At 33.8% G+C, this 24,902-nt stretch overlaps 1 pseudogene; it reads right to left on the reverse strand.

The window, feature by feature from the left end:
• Window positions 1–2,028: 2,028 nt before the first annotated feature.
• The window catches only part of LOC114044627, a 96,921-nt pseudogene continuing 74,047 nt past the window's right edge, over window positions 2,029–24,902 (reverse strand).

The following is a 24,902-nucleotide window of genomic DNA, read 5'->3' on the forward strand; positions in this document are numbered from 1 at the left end:
TTGGAAATCATTTCTTATCTCTTCCAGGAACTTTTGAGCAGCTTCTATTCAATTCACTTTTTTTTTTTCTTTGAGGCCTTACTTGTAACAGTGTTGACTTCATTGTCTTTTGAGTTTGTGTCTTGATCTTCTCTATTACTATAGTAGTTTTTTATATTCAGGTTCCTTTATGTTGCTTGCTCATTTTTCCACCATATTTCTTAATTTGGAACTTCATGTTAATGCCAGGATCTATTCCAGGCATGGGGTAGGGAAGAACTTTGTGTCAATCTTCAGGCTTTTTAATACTGCTATTTTCAAAGCTAGTTCTAGGTGTTTAGAAGTTTTCAGTGTTTCAAAGGCGTGATCTGGGGAAAGGTGTGGACACTGCTTTATTGGTCAGAAAATGACCCTTATTCAGGAAGGGCCCCTGATTCCTTGGAATTACAATCTATACTTCTCCTCAAGGCCCCTTCTCCCTTGGTACCAGAGGACATGAGATCAAACCCAGTCCAGCCACTTAGTAGCTATATGACCTTGGTCAAGTCACATGTTGCACACTACTTCCCCCACTTCAGCTCAAATGCATTAGATATAAAATCTCAGAAGCAATCAACACAGAAAAATAGTGTTTGATAAACTCAAGGACAAAAAGAGCTGGGATAAAAAAAAAGCATTTGAACAAAACTGCTGGGAAATTTTGAAATAAAGCTAGATGAACTTCAGTTTTGACCAATAATTCATTCCATATATTCTAATAAGCTCCAAAATGATATACAAACTAAATATCATAAACTTAGTTCATATCACAAATAAATTAGAGAAGAAAGGTAGGTGATACCTCTCGCAGGTATGGGTAGTGGAAAGTCCTCAATCAAATAAGGACAAAGGTCACCAGACGAGACAAAATGGATAATTTTGATTGTATAAATTGAAAAGATTTTATCCAAACAAAATCAATGCAATTAGAATTAGAAGGGAAAGAGTGAACTGGTGAAAATATCTTTGCAGCAAGCTTCTCTGATAAAGTTGTGATATCAAAAATGTATAAAACTCCTTCCCAATAGAAAAAAAAATGTTCAAAGAACATGAACAGACATTTCTCAAAACAGGTAATCCAAGTGATCAATAGCCATCTAAAAAAAAGAAAGCTCTAAAAAACTAAAAAAAATAGAAATACAAATTAAAGTGAACAAAAAGGAGTTCAAAAAAGGCCAGATAAGCAGGGCAGACTTGGAACTAATGTGTTAAATTACATATATATATATACACACACACACACACACACACATATATATATACACATATATATACACATACATATATATACACATATACACACATATATATACATATGTATATATGTACATATATACATATATATGTATATATATTTTTTAAGTATAAGTTAATAGAAATGTACAGTTTCTTATACAGTCCTCTTTTTCTTCTTCTTTGTAGATGGAAATGTTTATATTCATTGATGTCTTTTTTTAATAAGTTGTAAATCCTTATTTTTAGACACTGAACTCATGTACATGTTCCATGCATATATACATTAATCTTGGAGAAACATGATGATAAGGTAAGTTTAGTGAAAAATAGTTTTCTATTCCATATTTGCAATTTCCCTAAGTACGATTCTTTTTACACCTTAGTAAACTTCAGCAATACAGTGTCACCATACAGGTTAAGATTACCAAGATAACTATAAAGGGAACCAAGTGAATGTCTCTCTTTGTTAAGCTATTGGTTTCAAAACTGGAAAATTTTACATGTAAAGACCAAAATATTTCATGTGAAGATCTAATGCAATGCTTTACCCTTCCAAAGAGATACTATTTTCAGTAATAACTATATAGCTGAAAGATTAAGAGAAAAAAGGGTGAAGGTGAACAACAGAAGCTTTTCTTCCATCTTGGGAAAAGCCCCACATGCAGACCTTCTAAATGGTTTAGCAGCATTAACAAGTGTAAAAATGTGCCAGCCCCTTTCCTGCTACAAAGCTGCAATTTTCCATCAGTACAAATTAAACTGGAAAGCTAGACTTTAATAGTAGAGCAAGCACACTTCATACATATCCAGCTTTATTCTGTCAAGTTAATAAATTCCTTCACAAAGACTGATGAACACATATCACTGTCATAGAGCATACTCATGCATGGAGAAGTTCCAGTTAAAGCAGCAAGTCATGACATGAGTCGTAGATGCTTGTAGCAATCATAAACTGTGAATTTCCATCTCAGATAGAACATTTTGTCAGTCTGATTATTGGATGTAGTCAATACAAATACAGTTTTCTACATAGACTTCTGAATAATGTTTTAGTTTATAAACATGCCTGCAACTCATTAACAATTTTCTTAGCTTCATTCACAGTATTACTGGCCACTGATTGTTTTTTTCATGTTTGCAATAGGGACATTAGTGCTTTGAGTGAGGCTATAAAATTTCACTGGTGGCAGAGAGTTGGAAGAACTTATTGTGTCTCATTCCCTGAAACTACATCACTTTCATGTAGATTATCTTGTTTCAATACTGCATGACATGGCTAGTATTGGTATGCTTTTTCATTAGTTAAAATTGTTTATGAAGAATCTCTTTAGTCTGGTTTCCTACATCTCAATCTCCCATCCTATTAACACTATAGCAATCTCCCAGGTAAGTATTTATCTCTTCATCATAGTAACAGACATAGGAAGACCCTCTGGGATTGGCAGCAGTAGTTGCATAAACATTGATATCATTAGGCAGGTGGTGCATCACTGAACCAGATTCACATGCTTCAATACTAAACATGATCTTTTGGTAGTTTTTATGTTGGTGCATGTAAAGGATAGTCTTATTCAAATACTTTACATGAACTTCATTGCCTAGGAAAACCAAGAGTCCAAGGAGCTCCATGATCAGTGAAGTAAACAAAACTTAGAACCACTGCCAAAAGAAATCAGCCTTCCTCAATAGGTTATTGAAACCCACAGTTTAAGAAGTGCTGAAGGGGTTGCAAGTAGAAAAATTTAAGAAGCCCTGGGTTAGAGCACTAATTTACAACATCCTGAAATACTTGTCATATCAATTTTTAAGTTAACTTTACAGAAAAATAGCTAAAATGTAGAGCTGGTCAAAAGTTCATTCAGAATAGAACACAATACACAGGGTCAACAGCCACAATAAACCCACACCCAGCTCAGTTTCTTCCTTTATACAGATACTATCCAGAATGACAAAGCAGTTTCCTTCTAATTCAAAGTTTTGGAAAAAGGATGTAGGATTAAAATAAATAATGGGAAAGATCACAGTGTACTGTAGAACATTCATTTATGAAACATTTAATAAATGCTTATGATGGACAAGTTACAATTATACTAGGCACTGGGGATGCAAATCTAGTCCAGTTCTTTTCTGTTAAAGCCCAAGAGTAAGTGGCAGAGTTGAGACTAGAAACCTAATGCCTCGACTCTTATTGCACCATTTTCCCCAATACAGTTATAGTATGGCCAGGGAGTGGGGAAGAGATCTTATAACTCTTCTCTAATGAGTCCATATGTCCCCTTTGGTTCCCCTGGGCACACAGTCAAATGTAGGGTTTGTTAAGTCACATCAGACACATCTGATCATACTCTGACACCCTTGGGGATGCAGACATACTATGTGTGAGAGTTATTGACAATTCTTGGGCAATGGGTCTATAGGTAGTGTTACTATGAATGAGAAGCACATTAGAGTCATAGTATTAACTTTGGGTTTAACTGTGTCTACATCTCCAACTCTATAAAACAGATGTATTGTGTTATGCCATGACAAAATAATGCACTTCATGTAAATTATGAAATACCATAAAAATAATGAACACCACATATATACCAGAGTATTTTTGCTGACTTACAATCAATCAGAGCAGCACTTTAAAGATGCTTTCCCCATAAGACTAAGGATAGATCTGTACTTATTCTACACTATACCTTCACTTAATACACAGTCTCAGCCTTGGTGAAATTTAGAACAGTGTAAAGCTAATTAGGCCATGGGAGAGGGGGAAATCAACCTTTCTTTTGGCATGTCATAATATAAATTAAAGGAAACTGAGTCAATAAATATTTGAGCATGTTCCCTTTATAAGTAAGGCTGATAAAAGGGGTTAATGGAACCTCAGTAGCCAAAGATCCATTGATGTCTGTTGAGCTCACAATTTAAAAAAAGAAATGATAACGGAAGGGAGTGAAGTAGAGAAGAAAGTTTTATACTAATGCTAATGCCATTGAGAATGTTGGGAGTCACATGGAACTTAGTGAATGATGAAAAGAAGGGCAGAAAACAGGTATTATAAAAGAATAGCATAGACTTCAAAAAAAGGAAAAAGGAGAAGAGATCTCTGAGTTGTGTAGCAATACCCGTGTGAAAAGAATATGGCAATCACTACTCCTGTCCCTAAAAATCAGGATTACTTGAAGGAGTGTCTTGCAAAGAAGATAATTGTAAGGGATATGATATCTTTAGTGGGAAGTCTGACCCCATTTAAAGCCAACAGGAGGCAGGAATGAAAAAAATAATATAGAAGTTTGTTGAGAAAGGAAGGGAATGATTCTCATGTGTAGGGAAAGTTCTTGATCAAACAAGGATAGAGACATGGGAGACCATAGGAGACAAAATGGACAATATTTTCCACATGAGGGATTCTGAAACCCAAAACAATTTCATCACCAGGTGTCTAGACTACTAGTAATGTACCTTCTATAATTAACTAGATTGGTACTTAGACAATAGACTACATCTGTTACTAAGGCTATACTCAAAGACTTTCCAACATAAATGAACCTGCCAGACCCTGTGTTCCATCAGCATATTCTCCAAAAACCCAGTCTCATTTCCATGTCATGATGACATAATGACAAAGCAGGACTTCGTAGGGAAGAAAGAAAAGATGGACTGGCCACATGCTCTATACTGCATTTCCATATTTGAAGTCCAGTCTATTCCATGGTAGAGCAGCATAGTATGTTGCCACATGCTGAGGAAGACTATAAATGAATGACTCTTGTCTGGCTTATTGAAAATTATTTTAGGGAAATTGGCTTGGATGTTTTCTAGATTTCTGACAAATTTAATCATTCTAAAATGTTAAATCAACTGCTCTACTGTTGTAGTACAATGACAACACTTTAAAAAAAGAGAATGAAAGGGAGAGACAGAGAGAGAAAGAGAGAGAGAGAGAGGGAGAATGAAAGAGAAAGAACCCACTCCTCAGGCTTTAATGTGTTAAACACAAAGAATACTAACAGACAGATCTGTATGGGGACCATTCTATAATTGAGTTATCACATACTGATTTTTTTTTGGTCAGGTTATTGTCTGCCAACTATAAAGTGAAAATGGTTTGATACAAATTTCAGAATTCATTTTGTCTCTCTTCTTCCCCTCCTCCCTTCATGGAATATAGTAGAAATTTTATAAAATATGGAGTCCAAAGATTTGGATTTAGATCCTGACTGTTACTTATTATGTGTGTGATCTTTGGCAGGTTGTTTTCCCTCTCTGTGTCTCAAATTCCTGATGTGTAAAATGAGAAGTTTAAGCTGTATGATATTTATAGCCTCTTCTAATTCCATATTCTTATAACCCTATTCTGTTTGCAAATGTTAGCTAAACAAATGATCTTACTATTTCCAATTCTAGTTGTAGTGCCACCCTAAGAATGAATAAATCAGTGCCTTTATAAAATTACTGTTTTTAAGAAAAGACCTTTTCCCCATCAGTACTTCTCAATTTTTTTTTTTGATCTTCTTTATTGTCTGGAAAAGTTATGAAGCAGAAGGCCCATTGAAAACTCATGAGGAGACTTTTGTTTGGGAAATAGCCTCTTGCATAATCCCTTCCCCCTGCTCCAGTTTCTTAATATGTAGACATGGAAATCTTAATATACTTCCCCATTATCACAGTATCCTGAAAGATAGAAACTTCACATACTTAATCCATTTGGCTAATAGATTTTCATTGCCTACTTTCCGAATCCCAGTGATTCAATCTCCATCTCCTGGAGTGAAAACCACCTTCTTTTCTACTTATCCACTACAGCCACTCTTTCTAATTGTTCCTTTGCTCATATTCCCCTGATACACTGGACCAGTTGGAATGGGGGAATAGTTGGCTTATTTCTTCCTTGTTCTCTGTTTCTACTTTCAGACAGTCCTGTACCACCATCACTCAGCAAGCTTTCCTCTTTTGGTTTTTACTTCATGCATATAAATGATTAAGTCTAGATATTGGTCTGTCTCCCTTTCATTCTCAAGCAATTCAGCACCTGGATTACTATTTTTCTCTTAAAATTTACTGCTTCTCTTATTTGGGAGGACTTTGATATATATTTGTTGTCCCCTTAAATATCTTCCCCTCAACATTCAACAACTTCCTCAAATTCACTGAATCACAAATGATTTACTACAGGTTTTCACATGACTGACCATATCTTAGATCTTACCATAATCCAAAACTGGACCACATTCATGATTCAGAATTCTCCTTCTAGGACCATGACCTTTCATCCCTCTAGATCTATTCTTAAGAATCACTGTAATTTCCAATTTATCCATTCTGTTTTATTCTTGTAGACTATCATCTTACTCTGGTCTTGGTTTCCTATCTTCAGTTTTGATTTTAAGGAAGACAAGTCCAATTGTGTACTGTCTCCAAGCCATGACTTCTTGCCCTTATTTTAACCACTATTCATTTCTTGACAATAATCCTCAACTCAGTGCAGCTTCAATTCAAATTAATTCAATTCATCAAGTATTCATTAACCACCTACTATGTGAAACACACTCTTCTGAGTGCTAGAGACACAAAGATAAAAATAAAGCTGTCTTTGTCTTTCAAGAATCTACATTTTAATGCAGTAAACATTTGCCTTCACAAACTACTGAATAGTGCAATAAAAAGTGAAATCACCATACTGAATGGGTCACATTCACATTGTCCTCACTGCTACATGCCAAAACTTTTGTTCTTCCTTTATTGACTCTACTCACCATTTTACTAAACATTTGTTCCAATTTTTCTCTTCTTTCAACTCCTCAATTGCTTGTTCTCTTATGCCCAAGCAGATTTCCTTGGCTTTTTAATTTTTATTGAGAAATGAAAGCCATGATCTGTGAGCTTCCTTTTCCCTTCTTATCAATATCTCAAAAGTCCTACACATCTTTATCATTCTAACTCCCTTTATTCCCATTTATGAGAGAGTGTGAGTCCTTCTTCTTATCAAGGCCAGTGTCATTACATGTGCATTAAATTGTATAACTTCCAGGAACTTGTTCTCTAGCAATGGTATCTCTGCTCAACTGCAATCAGCAAGTTGAAACAGTAAATGAAAACACTGGGTCTTGAGTCAGGAAGACCTGAATTCAAATCTAGTCTTAGACACTTACTAAAGGCAAATCATTTAACCTTTATTTGTCTCTGTTTCCTCATCTATAAAGTAGGTATAGCAATACACATACCTTTCAAGGTTGTTGTGAGGACCAAATGAGATGATAACTGAAAAGTTTTTAGCACACTTGGATTATTATAATAGCACCCTAATTTGTCTTTTCTAGTCTCTCCCATCCTTCCCATAGCAACAAACATGATTTTCCTAAGAAACAGGTTATTCCTCTCCTCAACAGCATTTTATAATTTTCTATAGGGAGCGTAACCTCTATAGTCTTGCACTTTAAATCCTCCATAATCTGACTCACAACCACCTTTATGTTTTTATTTCATATTCTTTTTCTTCACAACTCCATGGTCTAATCAAACTGGACAGTTAGATGTTCACTGCACTCCAATCTCTGTTTCCTGCCACTGCATATTCATATTAGCTGTCACATGGGCCTAGAATGTACTCATTCTGCTCTTTACTTTTCAAAATCTTTATCTTCCTTCAAAGTTCATTCAATTCATATGCTTCCTCTTTCTTAAATCAATCTAGATCCCCACCTTCCCTAACAGTAATGCTCTCTCTTCAGATTTTTTTTGTGCTATATTTATACATGTATATGTTGTCTTCCTTAATAAACATATGATATACTTGAGAATGGGGATCATTTAATTTTTGTCTTTGAATACCAAATAATTAGCATAGTGCCTGGTGTACTGTGGGTACTTAATACAATATGTTGAATTGCATTGAATAGGATTTAGAACAATAAGGGAATTTAGGGATCACCTGCTCCAGTTTCCTCATTTTTGCAAGGTGAAGAAAGAGAAGTCCTTTAAGGTAATTGTTCACCAATTAAAGTGAACTGAGTTTACCAAATTTTGTCACCTGATAGTTAAAAAAACATTTAAAAAACTGTGTCAGGAAGATTCAGTAAATCTTAGAGTATAAAGCTACTTGTGCTAGAAAGAAAATGGGGTAAGGAAGATGGGAAAGATCCCAATTAAACACCAGCACAACCAAACTGGTAGAAAAGGATTTCCAAGATAGGCTATGGAGCAAATGCTCCAATGAAGTGTTTCTGTGACACCTGCCACTGTTTTTGGTAGTTTGTGCCTTATATCAAGGAATAACAAAACTAATTGTACTAAATAATTCTATTCCACATTAAGTTTTATACTATGTTTTCCTCATGATAAAAGTATGGCTAGCATTTTACAAATGAAGAAACTAAAGATGGGAGTCATTAAGTAATATGTCCAGGGTCACAGAACTAATAAGCAGAGAGATTTTGAATCCAGTTTTAACAGAAGTACAGAATACATTTTCCTAGGGGAAGAAAAACAAAAACAAAACCAAAAAAAAGATTTGTGAATGTTTACCCCACATAGATACAGTCTGTATGTTGTTATTTTTTTAAATGTTAGCATCAACCAGCATATTTAAAGAACAAGGAAACAAAAAAAAAAGGATTCAAAGAATCACTACTAGCTCTGCCATTGGTACCAAATTACTTCACCTTTCTGTGCCTCAGTATCATCATATGCAAAATGAGGCATTTGGAAAAAAAAGTATCTTTCTAGAGATAAGAAAATGTGATGCTAAGAGCTATTAACTGTATTTCAAAATCCTACATAGTTTATATAAAACAAAGTATAATGAATTGCAAAGCTTGAGAGTATCATTTCTACCCACAACCTCCTGCTTAAGGAAGTTTACTGAGAGATTGCTTTGACTCATAATGAGTCAACTCTCATTGTTGCATAATTGGAGCATTCAATTTCAAGAACTTGAGCAGTTATGCTTCTCAGAAATCTTGTTTGTGTGTGTGTGTGTGTGTGTGTGTGTGGTGGGTGAGAATGGAAAAAAGATGAAAATTGACCCCAGTCTTCCTGCATACCAATGTTTAGTGTATTAGTATACCACCCACTGATTTCATTCTTTTCTTTCTAAATCATCCCACAGTGTTTCCCTGTGCAGGAAACTGCTACTTGGAAAAGCACAGCAATTTCTAGTGGTTTGGGAGTTGAGGGAATGAGTCTAGTTAAAATATGCCTTGATTTACATGATGATTGGAAGCTCTGGTTGAGATTAGCCACTTAGACTTTGAAAGACTAATGTTAGGGAAGTTCAAATGCCTAGTGTGAGCAGCAACTCAAGAGAAAGTTAAAAAAAATTAATATCCCCCAAAATAAATGTCATTAGTCCTTAATACATGAAGACTCACTACAGTGAATGATGATAATGAAGAAAAAATTATAGTCACATATTTCATACCTACATGTATATTTCACCATAAATTTATATCTTCAAAAGTTGCTTATATCATTTGAAGGACTGTTAGCTAAACACTTTAATCATCATATGCTATTCTTATATACTTATTTTTATCTGATGATTGTCCTTCATTTTAAGCTACTGTGAAAGAAGAAAAGTAAATGGATAATTCTGTAAAATTAAATAGTCAAGAGGTTAGTGGGTCCAGGAATATTTAAAATCAGATCACTTATTTAGAAGTTATTTAGGAAACATGATATATATGACCTCTTGATATAAGCTTGAGTTTTGAGCTTGGCAAATACATCATCTACGTATTATCTGATGGCTAGTCTTGCTAAGTTGGTAGATGCTTATTACTATATGGTTGGGCACAAATAAATAAATCATATTGTATTATATCATGTGTTGTATTGTGTTGTACTGTCATATTACATTATATTACACTGTATTATATTATATTGATGATGTGATATATTACCCTATTAAATCATGATAATTGTTTAGACATAGTAATTCAGTTGATTTTTCAATCCTACCAATAAGGATCATAGATAAGAACTTGAAAATGATGGAGGAAAGGGGAAAATAGGGTGGGAAAGGCATAATGCACATGCATTCCAAATAGAGGTATTCCATTCATAGGAAAGTCTTTCTTTTACTCAGTAACTACTAATTCTTATTTTTATTGACAATTCTAACTAATTTGTGTCTAGATATACCTCTCTCTACCCACAGTTTTGGTCAGGCTTCCCTGGAAACAGCAACCACCACAATAATGATGCCACCACCACCACTACCACCACCATTACCACCACAACAACAGTCTAAGCAAAAACCAGATGGTATCAAATAGCATATATATCATTTTATATCCACATATCTCCACATCTCTCACTCCCAGAGGAAGATGTGTTTTCTTATCTCTTCTTTAGTCAATTGGTAATTATAATTAGTGTTCATCATTTTATTTTACTTTTCATTGGCATTATTAAAGTTGTGTATTAAAAACACACATTGTGCTTGCATGACACCTTATTTTATTCATCAATTCATAATGGTATTTACATGTTTCTCTGAATTTCTCATATCCGTATGTTTTAAAATAATGCAATAAGACCCCATTATGCTCAGATACTATAATTTGTGCAAGAAGCTGTGTTGGGTATAAAAAGACAAATTTTATCTGTGTACTTATTGTCTTGTCTGACACACCCACTGCCCTGTTCGTCTAATCTATTCAAATGAGCCATTACTCATAACTACACAGCTTATCCATTCTTGGATCTCTTGACTATGATTACCATATCAAATTTTTTTTCTGTGATGGTTTCTTAATGGCTAGAGTCCTTTTCATTTACCAAATTATGTCACATCTCTCAATTCTGAATGTTTCTTAAGCAAAACTCAGATTCAGTATATCATTGTAGTAGGGAACAAAGTAAAAATGTCTTAACTTTAAAAATAAAGGGAATATTAGATAGTTTTAATATGCAAGGTACACTGCAGACTGGAGATGCTCCTTAGATTCCCACCCTAGAGGTAGAGAAGAAGGGATGATAACTCACTTCCTCCATCTCAGAATGTATGCCAGCCTAACCCAGAAGGAAGGACTGAAACTTTTACTTGACCTTTCTAAGTTATGACATCCATCCATTACATACTTTATATCTCCTAAGACTCTTGAACTCTCTCTACCTTCAAGTCTCAGAACCCCTACAATAGTCTCAAAAAAACAAAACAAAAACAAAAACAAAAACCTCTGGCAATAATAACTAGGCATTCCCCATACATGTACAACAGCAGGATTTGCTTTCCCAACCTACTCAAGACTAAATCAAAGCTAAGCCACACTTAGGCTCATGCCTAGGAGAGTACTCTAGGACTTTTTTTAATATCTATTATCAACTATTAACTGTTTGAGGCTGGATTCAACTCTTGGCTTTTTTATTCTAAATCTAAGATTCTATCTACTGACACCAATAGATAATATCATATATCATGACATGACATGAGACAACACAAGGTAATGTAACAAAATAGAACATTATGATTTAATAAGATAATATATCACATCATCAATATAATGCAATACAATATAATACAGTAAGATACAACACAACACAACATGACATGATATGATATGTGATATAATACAATACAATATAATAATATGATATAATATGATACAATACAATACAATATGATATAATACAATATAATGCAATATAATTTAATATGATATGATATGATATAATATAACATAATATAATATGTAACAATACATCACAACATAGCATAGCATAATGTAATAAAATCAAACATATATTATGCATGTGCATATGCTTTGTATATCTATATATCTCTATGCATTGCTCATATCTATCTTTTTACATACTGTACATGTATTTTTTTGTTTGTATGTGTGTTTCTCTGTCTCTATAGTTACCTATTCATCTATTGTCTAATTCCATCTTTTCCAAAGGTTTGGGAACTCCATTTCAAAAATTGGAGCATATTCCAAATTTTAAAGAAGAATACATACATATTCTGATAAAATTCTAGAAAATGTTGTATTTAGAGGGATTCAATGAATATCTCAAAAAAATAAGCCCTCATTACAAAAAGTCTCAGCAAGAACAGGTCATGCCATCTCCTCTAAAGAGGTAAAAGACAGAAAGAATGTGTTCCTATGTCAAAATAAATTTTCATAGTAACATATATTGTGATCGTATTGTATAGAAGTATACTTGCATATGCATTTTTACTTGACATACAATTTCATTCATTTAAAGAACTCCTAATGAGAAAAGTGTTTTCTCATTTGTACTGTGATTTATAGACTTAGAGAGCAGTCTGTCACTGAGAAATGATGACTTCTCTAGGGTCATATAAGTACTATGTGTCTAAGACAGGATTTGAACCCTGTTTCTCTAGACACTGATTTTCTCATCTGAGTTAAGATGCTGAAATGCTCACTAAAACAAACAAAAATACACATTCACACATGCATTTATAAGGGCATATATCATATAGTTAATGTGTGTATATGTATGTATGTATAAATTGAACTCAACTGACATGCATGCATGTGTAGATACATGGTATATGTGTGTGTATAATACATATGTGTGTACATATATCTAAGTGTCTATATCTTTCTGTTGTGTGTGTGTATGTGTGCATCCATTTTTGAGTATAGGACAAACTCCACAAACTAATGACAAAGAACAGAAATCTCTATTTAGTTAAAATTATCTTGTTTTACATAACAGTTATTTGCAATTATTATTCACAAAATATGTAAATCAGATATCAGCAAGGGCAAAGAAATATTATTGCTAATTAAAAGATGTTAATGGAGGCACATGTCTTAATAAGCAAAAATGAATCTTTAGTAATGTGTTAAACATAAAATGATATCAAGTTTTAGGGACAAGGCTGTAAAATTTTGTCAAATAAATTTATACAGAGGCCTCAAGTAGATATATTCTTCAAAATGAATTGTAAGTATTAGCCCATAAATTTTTAAAAGATACAAATATAGATCTTTCATTTGTAATAGTAAATAGGAAATGAGAGGCAGGCTGTAAAATATTTTTTATCTGAACAAAATTTTTCCTAGTACTCAAAAGAAAAAAAAAATGACTGCATTTTAGATATTTTCCCCTTCTTTGTCCATAACTGTTTCATATAACCCTTTTTTTCTTAGTTTTAAAAAGTGTGACTAGCTCTAGAAATACTTTTGGCTTGCTTAATTGGAAGTAGAAGTACATAGTTGTATTTCCTAGGAAAGTAAAACATCAACATGAAATTACAAATGATTTTGATTATAGTAGTGGCCATATAAAGATCTTAAGTTCCAGGTTTAACTTTAAGTAATAATGAGAAGACAGACCTAGTAATTTGCAAAACTATTTCATCTTTTCTCACACACAAAACCCAAGGTTTTTAAGGAAAATTCAAATTAAGTAATTCAGCTATTTTCAAAACAAATTATTGAATTATATAAAATAACTCATTGGCAATAATTTATTTTATGATTAAATAATTCCTTAATTGAGTCAGCTAGAATTTTTTTCCAGTCAGTTTGTATAAAGTGATGTTTCGAAAATATTTTTTCTAAATAGACACAGGTATTAAAGCTAAACTTAATCTCCTCTCAATGAAAACTTGCAATATTTGTTCACCAAAATGCCTGGTTCCAAATGCATAGGTTCCAGTTATATTAGACTGTAACCATGGTAGAACGTCCAATGGGCCCTGGGCAATGAACTCAAATATGGCTTTCAGGAAATTGTCCGGAGTTCATTTCTGAGCTAGGGGATCCATGTTTGGGATTTACAGAGGGAGTGGTAATAACTCTCAGATGTTAAGATAACTTATTGGAACATAAGGAAGGATGAAATCCAATTCAAGGCTATAGCATTTTTTTGGGAAAAGGGAAAAAGGAAAAGACTGAAAAATTATCAGGTCAGTAATTAGGTAAGTAGCACTGAAGAGGTTCTGTGGTTTTAGGAAAAATTTGTAATTAGCAAAATCCACTTACAGTTCTACAGTAATACAGTTGTATTCTGAAGCAGTGGCAATGTCATATTGTAGTCATCTATGATCTCTCACACAGAAGGTAACATTGGTAATTAGCAAAAAATCCTCATCAAAATCATGTACAGAATTAGAAACTAAAAGGCAAATGATAGCGCATGATTTGTCTATTTTCATTTACAATACAAAGTACTATTTGAGATTGAATGACCATGAATGCCTAAGATGGTTGGGGAACAGGTGATTAGGTGTTTTCTCCCTTTGTGTAGTGGACAGGTATCTTTGGGTTACAATGTGAAAACAAACAAACAAAAAAAAAACTTAGGAGTATCTAGCATACTGCCTGGAGGTGTTTAATAAATGCTTGTTTATTGGTTGATTATGGGGAAACAATTTTTATTAGCCACAGAAGAAGAGAACCCAAACTAATATCCATCTGAGCCCAAAGCCTAATTATAGTCAGATTCAAGAAGGACATAATCTAAGCTGTCCATGACCATAATGAAATATCAATACCAGAATGGTACAGAGAATGTATCAATGTCTACAAAGGTTTATTTGAGACAGTCTGTCAAACCAAAAAAAATTATCAAAACCAAATCAAAACACTATACTACAAAACAAAACAAAACAAAAATATTTTGCCTCCTGAACTGCTAAAAACCACCTGAAATTACATCTCTACTCCTACACATGGTTTAAGCAATCCAGTTTTGATTTATAGTCAATTAAATCCCAATTTGGACACTCTACTGTTTTCATCAGTAAGAACAGCTCAAGTACCACTTTCTGACACAGGTCTTCTCATCCTGTCTTCTGGTATTGCCTCTTCTTCTCAAATTGATCTTGCATTTATTTTACATGCATTATCACTTTACTTATGCATGTATGTGTTTTCTCCCTGATGGAATACATATAAGCTCTTTGAAAGTAGAAATGACTTCATTTTTGTCTTTTCATGCCCAGTATCAAGCATAATCAAGCATACTCTTTGAAAAGGGTAGATGTTTAATGTCTAAGCTTATTGATTGACTTATTGATTATCTTGTATACTTCCCTCCCAGTAGTCCCCATATTTGTCCTAGTAAACATTTAATCAGCTCGTGTTGATTACCTGTGTGGGCTACAGTATTACTAAGAAGGGCCAGGTACCTTAGTGTTTGGAGGTTGTAGCTCCCTGTGGGATTAGGATAATGTATACCTGTATGCATGTGTACACATGTACGTATGTATATGCATATACATTTATGAAAACTTGGAATGTTTATATGTCTACAATTCATATATTCTTAGTATATACAAATATTCACACATATATTCATATATACATTGCATAAGCTTGTAATAATCAGTTATTACTATTACTACATACTTGTATGTGCATATATTGTATGTTTATATTTGTAAGCTTTGGAAATTCAAAGAGTAGAAAAATCACATACCAGAGAAAGCTTTGTGGAAGAATCTATTATGCGAGAGACTTAAACTAGACCTTAATGATGTAAAGAAATGAGAAGGGGGAATTAGGAAGCCATTTCTGAAAGGTGACTCAGTGAAGGTAGCAGCCATAAGAATGAGCAAGATTGGGGCAGCCAGATGGCACAGTGGATAGAGTACTGGCACTGAAGTCAGGAGGACCTGAGTTCAAATCCAGTTTCAGACATATAACACTCACCAGCTGTGTGACTCTGGGGAAGTCACTTGACCCCAATTGCCTCAAAAAAAAAAAAAGTAAGATCTGTGTGGGATCTTGTGAGAGACAACTTACAGAGGGTCCTTTTTGGAGGCATGGCAAGAGATAAGGTCTATAAAAAAGGCAAACCACTGCACTTTGAAACTAGACTACATCATTACAATTACAGCCTTTGGTTTCCAAGAAATTACAATAAGAAATAAGAGGAAGAAGAAGTTAGGAAACTTGGGTTCAAATTCTGGCTTTCCTACTTTGAAATTTGCAAATCACTCTAGGCAAAAGAGTTAACCTCCCCAAGCTCAGTTTTCTCCTATCCAGAACTGGGACAGTAATTATCTATGCTACCTTCCTTATGGGTTGCTATGAGAAAAATACTTTCTAAATCTTAAACCTCCTAATTTCTTACATGCTCTCAATGGGTGCCTTACATTTTGCAATAGCAAAAACCTGTGCACACAGGCCACATATAGAAAGATAGCATGGCATAATGGTTGGTATACTAGATTTAGGGCAAAAGACTTGGATTTGTGTCCCAGATTCACCAGTTACTAGTTGTACATCACTTAACATCTCTATTCTCCTGTTTTCTCTCTGAGGTAGGAATAATAAAGATTAGATTTTCTGTCATGAGGATCTACTGAGAGCATTTTATGGGAAGGTGATTTGCAAGCTCTAAATCACTATAAAAATGTATGATATTATTATGATCACTTGATCCTTGCAGTAATCCTGTGAGGTAGACAGAGAAGAGAAAAATGCCTCCTTTTTTCATTGCATTAAGTGGAATGTACCATAAATCCTCAAGTGCAATTTCCTGCTTTATTCCTAATTAAATTTAATTTCTTTCCATCTAGGTCATTCTCTGATTTGTCTAGATTGCATGAGATTTTTAGCTTTCTGTCATAAATGGTAATAATGTCTGCAAGTTTTATATCATCTACAAATTATGGAAGTAAAACTTCAACTCTATTAATCAATAAAATTAAACAGGTAAACATATAAAAGAATGGAGTCATCAGGAGAATGCCAAATTAAAAAAAATAGTTTATTTTCTATACAACTTAAAAGTTTGTTATGCATCGAAGCAGTCATTCTTTTCCTAGATAAGTCAGCTAGGGAGAATAAATTAAAACAGCTTTGGATTTGGTTCAAGGCCTGAGTATGTGCAGAAGTTCTCTGAACTTCAGTTTTCTCACCTATAAAACACAGCAATTTCCCTCAAAATAAGATTAAATGATCAAATAGAATTATATGTGTAAATCATTTTATAAATCATAAAGCATTTTATAAATATCAGATAATAACAATAGTAATATATGTATAGTAATACAATAATAATATAAGCATCACAGTTTCGAAGAACATGCTACTTGAATGAGAACTGTAGTTTTTTATCCTTTTCTAGGAAACCTCCATTATATATGTCATTTTGTAATTAATTTTTAACTTCATTCAAAAAAAGTCCCCACACTCTAGGATGAGTACTCTATCACCAAGTTTGGCCCTGCACACCATACTTTTTTTTTATTAAAGCTTCAAAAATTTAAGTGTGGAAAAGACTCACGATTCCCTATTTCAATTTACTTTTTTCAATAGATGAGGAAACTGAAGCCAAGATTATTTAAGTCACTTTCCTAACATTCCACAAAGAGTAGGCCTGAGATTCTCACTCTAGTATTCTCATTTCAAACCCAACCCTGTTTCTGTTGTCCTATGTTGGATTCCAATTTACAAGGTTCCCTGAACAAATTAACACAGAATAAATATGTAGTTGTTGCTGACAGGAAAAATCTCCCCTTTTCCTTCTCAATTTCACTGAACTCCTTAGTGTATGTGGAGCCCTCATTGAACATTCAAGTAAGAAATAGAACATTAATTAAACCACAAAAGGATACAGTTTGCTCTTCTAAGACTAACCATTCTATATTTAGTCAATTTTTCTGATTTTGTTTTTAAAGATGCCATTAAGATTCCAAGAATTAATTTTATAATGTAATTCTCACGTTCTTTCCCCTCCCCCCCCACACACTTTTTTCTTTGGAAACAATAGTCTCCAATAACCTGTGATATTTCATAGTTATATAGGATAAAAGTTCTTTTTTTAAAATAATCACAGTTAACTTGTGACTTAAAGATGTTATTTTATACTCCCTTTTGTAGCCTCAATAATTTTTGTATTAATTACATGAGAGTTAGTTATCACCTTGAATCCCCATTACATGTATTTCCCAGAGCTGACAATCATTCAAAGAATGCAGCTATCTTTCCTATAAATCTCCACGGAGAAACAGGTGAATGGATGCCCCATGACAGCCAGCCATCATTTGGCAGCATTTTTTACTTTAATGGACATATCATTTTAAACTAAGACTCCACCATCTGTTCTACACTCTAATTACATTGACAAGATGAGTTTAATTTATGATTATGTTATAAAAAGTAAGATATAAGTGATTTAAATGGTTTTCTGTATATTCTTTATTCAACACCCTTTTCACCTGTGAAGTTTCTTTTTGGGGGGGGGTAGGGATTTAAAATAGATGAGAATTTGCTCTCTCTGTACAAAGTGAAAGTTTTCTGTAGAAAATAAGAATCTGTAAGTAATGGATACATAACTAGATAATCATCTGCATGCTCTGAAGGTCATTGGGATTTTCTACCAAGAAACTCAGGTAAATCAGTGATTCAAAGGGCTCCCATTAAATACAAATAAAAACTAATCTGTCTGGTGGTAGAACTATTAAGAAAAACTTTACTTTTTAAATAAATTGCCTTATTCTAAATTGAAATATAATCCCCAATTTTTCAAGCTTTTCTGTGGCTACAAGCCACAGAAAAATCTGGTGAAAATTCAATGATACAAACATCACTGTCTGAAGAAGTAGAAGTATAAGCTGAATTTGCCTTCTAATTATCACACAACAAAGCAGGGGCACCTAACAACAAACAATTTCTACTTTAAAGAAAGCTTCCTTCTGCACAATCAAATGGTACATTCAAAAGCATGGCTAAGCTACCAGAGAACTTGGGTTCAGATCCTTCCTCCAAAGCTTGCTAGCTATGAGACCATAAGCAAGCCAGTTTAACATCTCTGGGCCTTGATTTCCTTTGGACCAGCTGACCTCTAAGGACCTTTTGACCCCTGGTTCTATTATCTTTCTTGTGAAGTTACCTAATTCTTTCCACCATGGATATTACTTTTTTTCCAAAAGCAAAAACAAAGAGTGGAAATAATCAGCATCAGGGTTGTGGGGAAAACAACAAGATGGAGAACACCTCAAAGTTAAGTGAAAACCATGGCTAGGGATGTAGGCCCCACATAGTACCTTTTCGGAGGGCTGCCCAAATTTCTATCCAAGAAGTGCCTTGAATCATGAAACTTTTGTTCTTCCATTTGTTTTAAAAGTTGACCAAGGGTTTAGATAACAGAAGTGATTGCTTGCTTTGCTAGAAGCTAGACTCAACCCTCGATCACTAGATGTTTTTGTACCTCTGTCATACCTGTTCTCTGAAAGGATAGCATGTCCAGACACTCAGTACAGCTACAGCAGTGCAGTCAGTCAGAGTCAAGTCCTTCCAGAGAAGAAAAGGCATGGCTGGCTGGTGAAACTGGGTTTATCCACTTAAATCCCTATATTTTAAATTTAGCTTCATGTGGCTGCCTTTTGGGCCCAAATTTGGCTTTTAAATTATTTTACCTCCCTTCTTTGTAGGCTAGGGTGAAAACTATTAATTCTTCACAGTAGTTTTCCACTCCAGTTCTAACAACAAATTTGCAATGCTGCCTTTTCAGGGAAAGGACATTATTAGCAAGTTCACTCATGACTGTTGCCTCCAATTGTCTTTTTTGTTGCTGAATACTTCCTTGTTTCGCATTTCAATATACTTTGACTTTTTGAAAATTTGCCCTTTTCTTAAATGTTTCTCCCTCTTTGGAATACAATTTTTTTTTCTTTTTACATTTATCTCTTTCTTTCTTTCTTTCTTTCTTTCTTTTTTTCTTTCTTTCTTTCTTTCTATCTTTCTTTCTTTCTTCCTTCCTTTCATTCTTTCTTCCTTCCCCCCTCCCTCCTTCCCTTCCTCTCTGTCTTCTTCTCTCTCTTTCTCTCTCTCTAATAAGAGCAACAACAACAATAACTAGCCTTGAAATAAGATATTTGAATGACAATCAAATCACAATTCAGATCTCTGGAAACTGAAATAATGAAGACAAACAAGAGAGTAGCTGCTTTCAGAATTCAAAATAGAGACTTTCTCCATAGTATAAAAATGTTAAAATATATAGACTTTGAAGTAAAAAATACCAAAGCAAGAAAAACAGTTTGTAGAAGAGAAGCAAATGACAGCTTTTGACTGGACACAAAAGTGTTATATGAGCCAAAGCAATAGATCTTAAAGACAAAGTGCAGAAAAGAGACAAAACAATGCATTAAAAAGCCTAAGCCCCATACTGCAATCCCTAGAAGTTGTGAAAAAGATGACAAACTAATGATTCATAAAATTCACAGAATTGCAACAAAGAAAAACTCAATGCTTGAAATAACAAGGAATTTAATAGTTTAATATCACAATATCAATGACAAATAGGAACTTTTGCAAAAAGTAGTAGAAAGCTTGTTAGCCATGAATTAAGTTCAGTACAAAAAGTCTTAATTTGGATGTTTGTACTAGGCTATATTGAAAAGCAAAAGAGAAAGAGATGCAACACAAAATTATAGATCCCCAAAACTGAACCTAAGCATAAATAGAAAGGATGAAAAAAGAGATGTATCTTCAACAACAAAAATGGGCATTTAAATAATTTATGACATGCAAATGAGAGGCAAGGAGAACATTTGCTTTCAAACACTCTGAACACAGAATATAGAAAAGTTAAGAGAAGACTAAACATGAATTCAAATCTCTCATATATTGAAGACAGCATAATTCTATTGCTAAAAAGTTGTTTGTTAAAAGAAAAAACAAAGAGGAATAATCAAAATAGAGAAGGACCTTTGTACCTAAAGATTTATGAATAACTCAGAGTCAAAGAAAGGAAAGGAGGAAGAATTTAGCATGTTATGAACTAAATCTCACAGTTGCCTGTAAGTGAACATGTACGTATACACATGTGTATATATACGTGTGTATGTCGATATCTGTCTATCTATACCCAGTTCATTCTCTAGATTTTTAGATATTAGACTCATATCTCACAGTGGAATTTTATGAAAAAAATATATACACACACATACAGATATATGTATTTTGGTTGGCGAGAAAATGCACGAGAAAGAGAGGTGTCATTAATACACTCTTATCTGACCTTGTTATAAGCATAGAAAGGAAAATTTCTCATTAGACTTTGGGAGAGCAGGATAAAAGTTATGGAGGGAAAGGACTGTGATGATTGGGAAGGGATGCTGATCTTAGTCTCAAAGAGGAAATTAAAAAACATCATTGAAGGATGTTTAAATATGGAAATTGGGAGAGACAGGGATTTTTCACTTTGGATAGAATGGATACCTTAGGAGATCACCTTTTCCAAGCTGAATTGCTTATATTTTCTAGGATTGCCTCAAATTCATTGAGACAATCTATGGGCCCTTAGAGGAGGCTAACATTCAGTTTTGCAAAGAGGAGATAAAGCCAGAATACATACTGACCTTACTTAGGAGGAGTTCTGATAAGGACAGATAAAATGATAACAAATCATGATTTGGTATACTTACTGCTTCCCATTATATCTCACTGCTTTCTAATGATTGATTTATATTTTGAGGAATTAGACACAGCAGAAGAAACCAAACAAATCGACAGACACCATAAGCAGAAGAGAAGGTGAGATGACATAAATCAACTTTTTTTTTTCAATCTCCAGAAGCCTCTTCTTTGATTCGGGAAACAGTGAATGTCCTTGAATGGGAAACTCAAATGGGAGAAAGGAATCCAGAATAACCTGGATAAGGAGGATAACAAAATAAATGAACATAGTTTGGGAAAGGGTACCATAAACGAATGTTATTTGAGTTAAGAGGGTTGGAGCATGCAGATGGAAGAGGGAGGATTATGAATCAGAAAGGTTGGATCAATTTGCGGTTCTAATCAAAGTGCATTTGTGTTCCTGACTTCCCACACACTTTCCAAAATTTCCTATTTTCTTCTTTTGACAATTCTTCCAATCTGATGCATCTTTCAACTTGAAATTAAAAAAAAAATGCAGGCAACGTGGCAAAAACTAGCATCTTTAATGGAGGCCAGGGGATTGCAATCCAGGACCACCCAGCACTGAAATACTGGAGTGCCCAAAAAGGGTAGAGCAGAATAGTGTTAAACAAACTTCAAAAAGGAGGAAGCCTCTTGGGAAACACAGCCTCAGGAAGCAGCCAGTCAACTTGTTTTGAATAATTACTGAAAATCCACAGAGAAGGCTAGGGGAGGCTAGGGAGTGGTGACATCTGGTCAGAATGGAGGCTTCTTTCTTTTTTAAGCTTTGAGAGTTCTCCTTTTAACTGGTCTTGATTGTCCTCAGGCAATTCAGATCCCTAGGATCAGGCAAAGTCAATTCCCAGTTAGCTGCATTCAACACATCAAACATAAGGGATTATGGAAAACATATTCTGCAATCTTTGTACCAGAGAGGGAATTCAGAGGGGACCTTGGAACTACCTAGAAAATCCTATGGGATCACTAAGCTAGTCATTAACCCAGCTGCTTCTGATATGTTCATGTGTGTTCCTCAGAAGCTAACGTGAGAAAAGCCACATCAGTGTGTATTTATAATATCATAACTTAACCTTTCCCATCTCATTGTTATTTATTCTCTTCTTTTTTCTTTGTGTGGGACCTTAGTTTTTATTTTTCATTCTCTTGTAACATCTTTGGAAATTGTTGCCTAGATAGAGCAAAAGTATGAAATTCAAATAGAAATGGATCTTTACAGGCAAAAACATTAACTCAGAAAACCACCAATCTACATTATGCTATATTGCATTTTTATTTGTTGTCTTAAACATTTCTCAATTACATGTTAATCTGATTCCAGTCCCACTTAAGAGTTTTGATGGTGGCTTACTGCCTGAGTATGACACCTCTAGAGATAACTTTGAGATCTCTTAAGAGTTGAAATTCAAATTTTGCCATGACATATTTTTCCTGATTTGGATGTTTTGCCCTAGTTTTCATTTCATAAAGCCTCACTTCTTGAAGGAGATATCCACAACCAAATACATGAATGTATATTTTAGTTAAAATCTAGTGGTTCTCAACATTTCCAGACCAGTATATCCTTAGTGCCTCATAAAAAGTCCTACTATGTATTTTGGTTTTTCTGTCCCTGAAAGAAATCAGAGAGAAACAAATGGAGGAATTGGAGAAATATCATTTATGTTCTTCCTAGAGAACCCATAGACATTTTAAGCTGTTACTTTATGACATATTTTCTGTTTCATATCTAAGTAGATAAAAGGACATTTCTTTTTTGGTTAAGAAGAGAAAAGATGAAGGGGGTTGGGGGGGTGAACAAGTCTACCAGGACAACAATAGTATTTCTACACTGTGTAAATGGAATGGACATAATTAATGATAATTGATATAGAAATAGTGGAAGATCCATGGATAAATTATACACACACACAGACACACATATATATATATACATACACACACACATACACACACATATACACAGACACACACAGACCAAGAATTAACTACTATGAAGACTTCATTAATGATAATTATGATAAGGTACACAGCATCAGAATTCTTTATTCAGCCACAACTATTTATCTTTCATGAAGAACAGTATAGCTATTGTTTAACCTAAAAATTCAGTTTATCAATAGAAAATTAAAACTAGTAATGATGAAAGGTTGTTTTGATCTTTGATAGATAATGCTTTTATCCTCAAAATTGATTTTACCTGAAATTCCAAAGTGGAACAAAATCAATAGAGAAAAATCAGTGACAAAACTATTACTAAACTGATCTCATTAGCAATGGATATCTACATTTGAACAGTTCCCAGTGAGACTCAATAAAAAGATCTTTAAAATGAAGCAAGGCAATGACAGTATGTTTGTAAAATGAAAAAAAAAATACTTAGAGATAATACTGGAGAAAACGAGAAAAATGCAAAAGAAAATTAGTTTTAAAAAAACTAGTGTACTTTTTAGATGCAATGTTTTATGTAGATGAGGTATCTGACATCAAAACTTGTCATTTAGTGTAATTGAGCAAACAAAGCACATGCTGTAAGCAAAGTACAAGAACAAATTTTTCCAAAGTATACTAAAGTTTATCTGAAATTTTACCTGATATCTCTATCAGCTGCCATTTCTTTCCCTCCATAATAAAATTATAATTGATAGAAAAATTTATAACAACTTAGACAGTTCAAGATGCTGAAGTGCTGAGTCATCAAAGAAGTATCTTCACATTCTTAATGTTTTAATATAAGTGTACTTCATATTATTTGAATTCTGCAAACTGGGAGTGTTTGCTAAAGATATGACATTCAACAAAAAATCACAAAATTATAGAAACAAGATATCTTAGGTATTCTAAAATACAGCTCAACCAGGATTTCTTTTATTACATCCTCCAAAGATATATATTCAGCCTTCACTTGAAGAGCTCCAGGGAAGCAGAATCTAATCATTTGGAGGAAGTCCAATTCTGTTTTTGGGCTATTTTAATTTACAGTAGGTTGTGTGTGTGTGTGTGTGTGTGTGTGTGTGTGTGTGTGTATGTGTGATTATTTTCCTCACATCAAATCCATTTTTTTCTTTTTCACTCTACATCTTTATCCTAGTTTTGACCTTAAGGGTCAAACATTATAAATTTAATGGCTCTTCCATGTAACAACACTTTAACTATGTGAAGAGAGCAGGTGTGCCCCCCTTCTTTCCCAATGAATCTTCTCTTGTTCAAATTAAACATTTCCATTGGATTGATCTCAGGACCCATTTTTTTCTGCTTGTTTGCCATCAAGTCAGTGCTCTCTAGCTTATTGCTATC

The sequence above is a fragment of the Vombatus ursinus genome, unplaced genomic scaffold, assembly GCF_900497805.2.
Source record: "Vombatus ursinus unplaced genomic scaffold, bare-nosed wombat genome assembly UNPS02014774.1, whole genome shotgun sequence".
Lineage (NCBI taxonomy): Eukaryota > Metazoa > Chordata > Mammalia > Diprotodontia > Vombatidae > Vombatus > Vombatus ursinus.